Below are 8271 nucleotides of genomic sequence, written 5' to 3'. Positions count from 1 at the left end.
TTTAGTAATGAATTAAGGGCCTTTTTTTAGAACCCCAGTGCATATGGCTAGATTTATTTGTTAAGGCCAACTCGTCAAGGTCGCTGAGATGTAAAAAAGGGTAGTGCATGTGATTGTTGGCGAGATTGTAGGTTAGACTTAGGGTAAGTATTAGGGCTATGTCCAGGGTTAGGGTTAGGGTTGGGATTAGAGCTAACCCTTTTTACATCTCGCGACCTTTGAGCAAACTTGAAGTTGGCCTTATCAAACAGATCTAAACCAGTGCATATAACTGACTAGGCTTACGGCTTTAAGCCATTCTTCTAGGTCCACCTTAACGAGTTCACGAATTGGTGCTGTTGTTTTTTTCGTACGATCCGAACGACTAGTCGCTTGTCAGACCTCCCACCCTGCAGCACTGACACGGGGAAATCAGACCGGAAATCTCGTAAACCTAAGCCGGAGTCAAACTCGGGGCCTCCTGGTTAGTAAACATCGCTATATTCACCAAACCACAGGAGAAGTTATTAAAAGAGTGCATATTTTATCATAATTGTAGAAACTTATTTAATTAGTTGTACTGGTAATTAATAGGTTTTATTACACAACGTGTTCCACCCACTGACTTGGTATATTATATAAATGTTAGGAAATGCCATGATAATCAGTGGATCAATTTTTATCTCAAAGAGACATTATCACTATCACAGAATCAGACCCAGAACACCATCCTGTTAAGTAAGCCAGCGTCATACATTAGGCTATCAGGCCACTGGCTCACTAACCAGCTTCTCGTCGAGAAAGTTCTTTGGGATTTGTCAGCGTGGAACTGTTTTCCCGTTGTCAGTGGTACATTGCGGACAGCCTGGAAAGGAACAGTGTCTAGTCACTCGGGTTGGACGACAAACGAGGTCCCTTACACATGTTGGCGTGCACGTAAAAGAACCCTTGTCATTTGCAATTCGACGAAGTGCTAGTGGGTTAAAACACAATTGCCCGTGAAAGATGTCTCTGATAGAACACTGCATGAGGTTAAAATCGAATTCATTTTCACTATCACCAAGTTAATAAATGTAATTTACTTTGAATATTATCTAATTTACGAAATAGACGATGTCGGTGTTTATAGTCAAATCAAACCGATCGACCATGACCACTAAAGTGCTAACACCAGTCGACCTAGACCTTCAAATTGCTAATATCAACCCACCAAGCCATCTCAAGTGGTAATTTCAACCCACCAAACCCTCTAAAGTGCTAATGTCAAACACACCAAGCCCTCTAAACTGCTTATATCAATCGACCTAGTTCTAATATCAACTGACCAAGAACACCTCCAAATTCCTTATACTAACCCACCAAGCCCCCTAAAGTGTTAATACCAACCCACCAAGCCCTCTTAAGTGCTAATATCAACCCACCAAGCTCTCTAAACTGCTAATATCAACCCACCAAGCCCTCTAAAGTGCTAATATCAACCCACCAAGCCTTCTAAACTGCTAATACCAACACACCAAGCCCTCTAAACTGCTAATATCAATCGGTCTAGACCTCTTAAGTTCTAATATCAATTGATCAAGAACTCCAAATTGCTAATGCCAATTAACAAAGCCCTCTAAAAGTGCAAATGTCTCTTTAAATATTATTAACAGTTTCTTTCGTCTTATTTCTCATATTACTGTCCTTACAGCGTAGGGGTGGGTTTTGCCATCCATGATATTTGGATAAAATTATAACGTCGGTGGATCGTGGACCACTGAAAGAAAGCATTGCTAACAAAAATGGTGTCATGATTTGACAGGTATTATCCATAGACTGTGGGTTATTCTAACTACCCAGTGGCAACTTAGGTATCATATCTATAGACTTGCAGTGACCTAAACATAAATAAGCAGTTATAACACATCTGTCAATGACCCACACAAAAGGTCTATACATTTATATTTTTGCTCAATCATACTGTTGATCGTCGGCAATCAAAAATTCCTGACAAATTTTCTTTGACGTGACCGGACCCTTATAAGATGAAATACATACAATATTTCGATATTCTTCTACCAGTGGGTGCCAGACAGGATGCGCCCACAATTTGAAAGAGATGGATAGAGAACAAGCTAAAAACAAACGCGATGAAATTCAAACTCAGACAAAATTACGGTGTAACGCTGATATATTCGAACGTTTTTTTTTCAATCAGATAATAATTGTGACCTCTATGGGGTCCACAAGCTAAAAACGCGATTTTTCGTACAATCAGGGGACATAATTGAGGAAGTTATTGTCTGATATGCGCGAATATCAACAGGAACCAAGATCTGTGGGTTATAAACATGCATTTCAAGTTTCATCAAAATCAGATGAAAATTGTGACCTCCAGAGGGTCCACAACCCTGATACACAATATTTTGACACCATTTGCGAACGAGGGCGGCCATTTTGTCCGTCAGTTTCGGTTCGATTTTTACAAAATTTGAACTCAACCATCTTTAGGATGTAACGGTGATATATTCAAACGGATTTTTTAAATCGGAAAAAAATTGTGACCTCTATTGGGTCCACAACCTAAAAACGCGATTTTTCGTACAATCAGGGGTCATAATTCAGGAAGTTATGGTCCGATATGCGCGAATATCAACAGGAACCGAGATCTGTGGGTTATAAACATACATTTCAAGTTTAAAAATTGTGACCTCTACAGTGTTCACAAGCTAAAAACGTGATTTTTCGAACAATCAGGGGCCATAATCCATGAAGGTACAGTCCGATACATGCTAATATTTCCTGATCATATATCTACTGCCTTGTCCGAAGAAAAACCCTTCGCTGGTTCACCCTTCACAATTTTTCTCCTGCTTCTAATACAGAACTCAAGGATTTGATAAGTAAATCTTCGTCTTCTTCATGCAACCTTGATGCAATACCAACATGGTTATTTAAACTGTGTATAAATGAACTCTTACCAATAATTACACACATTGTTAATACATCAATTATGCATGGTACCGTAAAGTAAGCCAGTTCACAAAAGTCGCCCATGTTAAACCGCTACTGAAGAAACCAAATCTAGACCCGAATAACTAAAAGAACTTTCGACCTGTGTCTTATCTGTCATACATATCAAAATTAATTGAGAAAGTTATATCCACGAGACTAAAACACCATTTTGTTATTAACAATCTTGAGGAACAATTCCAATCAGCATACAAGAAGGGTCACAGCACTGAAACATCACTGCTGAGAGTATATAACGATATTGTTACTAACATAGATAATAAACAGTCTGTCGTATTACTGTTACTAGACTTAAGTGCCGCTTTTGATACTATTGATCATGATTTTCTATTAAACCGGTTACAAACACATTTTGGCGTTGACGAACTATGTCTAAAATGGTTACGCTCTTATCTAACTGACAGGTCACAGTATGTAGTCATTGAGAAAGCAACATCGTCTCCCAAAACCCTACGTTTTGGAGTTCTGCATGGGTCGGTTCTTGGTCCTCTTTTATTCACTGCCTACACAACACCAATTGGCGATATCATCCGAAAACATGGAATTAACGTTCATCTTTATGCTGACGACACACAACTACATGTATATCTTGCTTTGAAACCATCGAGAGACTCCACCGAAATCTGTAAACTTGAAGCTTATATAGATGACATAAAATTAAATGATGACAAGACAGAGGTCATCTTAATCAGCAGAAAATCTTTCTCAATCCGTTAAAATCGGTGATTCAACAATAACATCCTCTCAATCAGTTAAAAATCTTGGAGTTTACTTTGATCACGATCTTAAAATGCAAAGTCACATCTCATCTACTTGCAAATAATTAAATTTTCATCTTTACAACATTGGTAAACTTCGACCATTTATAACGTCAAATATCGCTAAAATGTTAACTAACAAGCTTTGGTTCTCTCTAAACTAGATTACTGCAATTCGCTTCTATACCAATTACCAGCATCAGAAATAAACAGACTCCAGAAAATTCAGAACAAAGCTGCACGTATTGTTTCTCTAACTAAACAATCTGACCACATTAATTTTAAACCATGCAGGAACCTACGCTCTGCTGATAAAACTTACTTCATGTTTCTACAGTAAAAACTAAAACTGGTTACGCCTCTGCTAACGTGTGGAATGAATTACCTAGACATGTAAAAGACTCTACTAATGTTGCTGTTTTTCAAAAAAAATCTTAAAACCGAACTTTTTAATCGTGCTTTTAAACTATGAACATGTTGACATTTTAATGTTTTAGAACTATTTGTTTTACATTGTATTTATTTTAATTATGAAGAGCGCCGCGGAGCAGCTGTTAGCTGGAGCACTCAGCGCTATACATATTGATTATTATTATTATCTATTATTATTAATATCGAAAGGAACCGAGATCTTAGGGTGATAAACCTATATTTCAAGTTTCATTGAAATCAAATAAAAATTGTGACCTGTAGAGTGTTCACAAACAATTGTGGACGGACAGACGGACGGGCAGGGGCGACGACAATATATGTCCAAATAAAAATGTGGGCGTATAAAAATTGTAGACTGGAATAGAATGGATACTCCTTGCCCCTCATGGAAAGTGAGAAGGGGGACATCCTAGGCAGCAACCAGTTCCCTAACCGCAGCTCTCCTTATTATCAAGGAGTCTGACTTTATTTGCATAGAAACGAACAACTCACCCATGCTTTTGAGGTGATGGCCCCTGTTTCTTTGGAACAGCTTCATGTTTTTTCGGCGTCGTTTCCTGCCTTTTCGGTATCAGTTCCTGCTTCTTCGGTTTTGGATTATTGACTGCTTTTTTCATGTTTCCGTTATTGTATAAACTATGCAGATGTTTTCTTTTTACTAAGAGCTTGCTTTATTTATAAATTCGCATAAATAAATGTTTCGAAGTAAGAAAAAAAAATTAATAGCTTCAAATATTTATGGTGTGAAGATTAAATAGAGCGCGCGTGGTATAAATACTAGTAGTTTCCTTCGGAGAGTTAAAGTGGGGTACAATCAGGTTAGAGGTCACAACATTTTCATTCTTAAATTGTTATTAAAGAGGATGCATCCCCACGACAAATCTTCCGAGTCTTCGGGGAGCATATGTCTTCAGAAAATAATTACACACGTGGTAAATGTAGTAAAAGAAAATTGTTATTTTAATGCTACGGATTCTATAAAGGAAAGGTTATGTTGGTTACTTAAATCAATTCATTGTTTGACGTATTGGACGGGGTGTGTTGGGTGGGGAGTAAATACGCCACTGTCAACTCTTTCTTGGGGACTTAAATGGGCTATGTTATTATTGCACATGGATTTTCCTCAACTAACAGCAGAGTTATGATGTTCTAAAAAGCCTGACAGGTAGACAAACGAACAGATCCATTTTAATGGCCCCTGCATTCTTCGAAAAGTTGGGGACAATGAAAATGCACTATGATAAAAATCCGTCAAGCGCTTTACAAGATGTTTAAAATTGCTCCTGTGTTTTACTCGTGTGGTGGTTAGTTCATATAGGGTCTAACCCATTCATTTTGAAAAACAGAATGGTTTCAAAAGTGCAAATGACGACTAAAGAATGTAGGCAGAAACTCTACAAAACATGGGTAAATAAAGCATCCACGCCATCTTAGTCTATAACACTGTCTTTCAAAACTTGTCCGTCTTCATTAGCCCAGTCGGTGCAGATCATTAGGACGTTAAACCCCATTTCATTTCAAAACGTGTGTAAATCTCGGCAAACGGACTCCACCGAGGTGTGCCGATTGTAAACAATGGATGAGGTAGGCCTAATACCTTGACGTATGTGTTAAACTACTCAATTCAAAGTGTAGCTTTTTGTCACCAGTTGTCCCCACGAGTAGCGCACTTTCAAAATGCGCCCCTAACTTGTTTTTATACCATTGCACATTTGTAGTGTAGGCTAAACCGATTAATGTATCTTTAAAATTCGTTCAATATATAACAAAGGACTTTATTCTTTTCTATAAAGTATACATTACTTAGAGAAAACGTTTGATAACCATGGCATTGTACAGACCAAGTGTAGTGTGAAGTTCCAGTCTAATTCATATTTTCCAAACAACATACCCCACATGATACTTGTTTGTATAAAGACGGGTATCGCTCCACATATTTTAAGCCTGTTTTCATTCTTTGTGTATTGTACAAAAAAACAATTTAAATTCTTTCTAATATTAAAAAATGAGGGGGTGTCGCAACATTACAATAACTACATTGTTAAAGGCATTAACGTATTATCCGCAACGGAAGTGACGTTATCCCGTCTGATATCTCGTTAACCCTGAACGTGGTATTTTGAGACTAAATAGGCAATTTCTGGGTGTTTTCTGGGCAATTGCAGCATTACCAACGCATCTTTTTAGAAATTTCAAAAATCTATTGTAAAGACAACTTTACGCTGTAGAAAGGTTGATAATTTGTTCAGAATAGAAGTATCATTCAACGGAGAGAGAGAGAGAAATGGGGTTTAACATCCACTCGACACAAACTAGGTCATTTCGGGACTAACATATGGTTTAATTTTATTTCAATAATTCGCTTGCGCATAGGGGTCTTTAGCAGTAGGAGGAAACCGGAGGACCCGGAGAAAACCCACGAGGTTGGACAGGCGACCCTACTCCTTGTCACGTACAACCGGGGATTCGAAACCACGCCAGTCGACTCAATGACAGACTTTATGATATAGCGCGCGCACGCTAACCATTCAGCCATCCAACCCCCCATCATTCAACGGCCAGATGAATACAGATATTGATGTTTTTGACACATGTATACTAGCAAATGCTTACCTTGAGCTAGTATAATAACTTGTTAACACCCTTCTATAAAAGCAGGTAGTGCCAACTGCCACTGGCGATAAGCTCCCGCAAGGCAGCCCATACCCAATGGGATGAATGACATGCTTCAGTCGGGTTAATCAAGACGGGAATACGCATAATGCAGTGGTTCAGTGTGCTTTGAGGGAAATTCTACACGGACAGTAAATGAATCCTAACTACTGCCAAGAGGTCTTAAACGTGCACGCCAAGGTGAACACAGGACCTCGTTTGTTTCGTCATGTCCCAAAGACTAGAAGCTGTACTTTGCCAGGCCTTCCACCCTGCAACACGCCGAAATATCCCGTGGAAGTTGTTCGGCCAACACTGGGATCGAACCCGGTACCTCCAGGTTACCGAGCCAACAACTTTGACCTATCCACCGAACCACGCCGCGGCTCCCCATACCCAATGGAGAAGAAGTTGGAGAAGTTTGTGTTATTGCATGAATTGAATTGATAAGTTCAAAATATACAAGCAAATTCTGGAGTCAATATTGCCGCATGCGTACTCACTTTAAGTGTGGAACCTATCGATCCATGTTAAACCACTAATATAAGAATTTAATCCAAGCTCTTTTCGAAAAAGTATTTCGTATGTTGTTCTAATGGCCGAATGGTTAGCACGTGCGCGCTGTATCGTAAGGCCTGTCATTGAGTCAACTGGCGTGGTTTCGAATCCCCGGTTGTACGTGACAAGGAGTAGGGTTGCCTGTCCAACCTCGTGGGTTTTCTCCGGGTCCTCCGGTTTCCTCCCACTGCTAAAGACCCCTACGCGCAAGCGAATTATTGAAATAAAATTAAACTATATGTTAGTCCCGAAATGACCTAGTTTGTGTCGAGTGGACGTTAAGTCCCATTTCTTGGGTCAAAGATTCGAGGTCCAATGTACAAATTATGCAGTCATAGTAATATAATCACATTCCTCGGAAATACTGCCTTCCGTGTATCGTACAAGTATCAAGATGAACCACGTATGAGTTAAAGATGCATTATGTAAGATTTAGATAAAGAGCTGACAATTCTCGCTATAATAGTTTCAAAATCGATACTGAAAGGTTATTATATTGGAAATTTCAATCAAATTACTTTTTTTCTGAGAGAAGTTACGCGTGTTTGAAATTTTTAAAGGATTTATTCACCGAGGGGCGAAATTATTAATTTGAAAGGGTACTATGCAGCAGTGAATCAAATGGGGTTTAACTTCTTACTTTTCTGCACTAACCAGACTAATGAAGAAGGACTAGTGAGGATTTTTTTTTAGCCCAAACAGCTACATGTCGGCGTATTCTTCTTCGATTTCCAAATGTTAAAGGTTCTATTACGCATATATGCCAATGTCTACACAGGACCCCGACCTTTGGGTTTACGTCTCGTTCGAACGACTAGACGATTTTCCTTGTCAGACCATGCAGTGTGGTATGTCCAAACAGTTGTGTTTCCGCCTACTC

The sequence above is a fragment of the Patella vulgata genome, chromosome 1 (genome assembly GCF_932274485.2).
Source record: "Patella vulgata chromosome 1, xgPatVulg1.2, whole genome shotgun sequence".
In the NCBI taxonomy this organism is placed as follows: Eukaryota; Metazoa; Mollusca; class Gastropoda; family Patellidae; genus Patella; species Patella vulgata.
The sequence above is the reverse complement of the archived record's forward strand: the minus strand, read 5'-3'. Positions refer to the sequence as shown.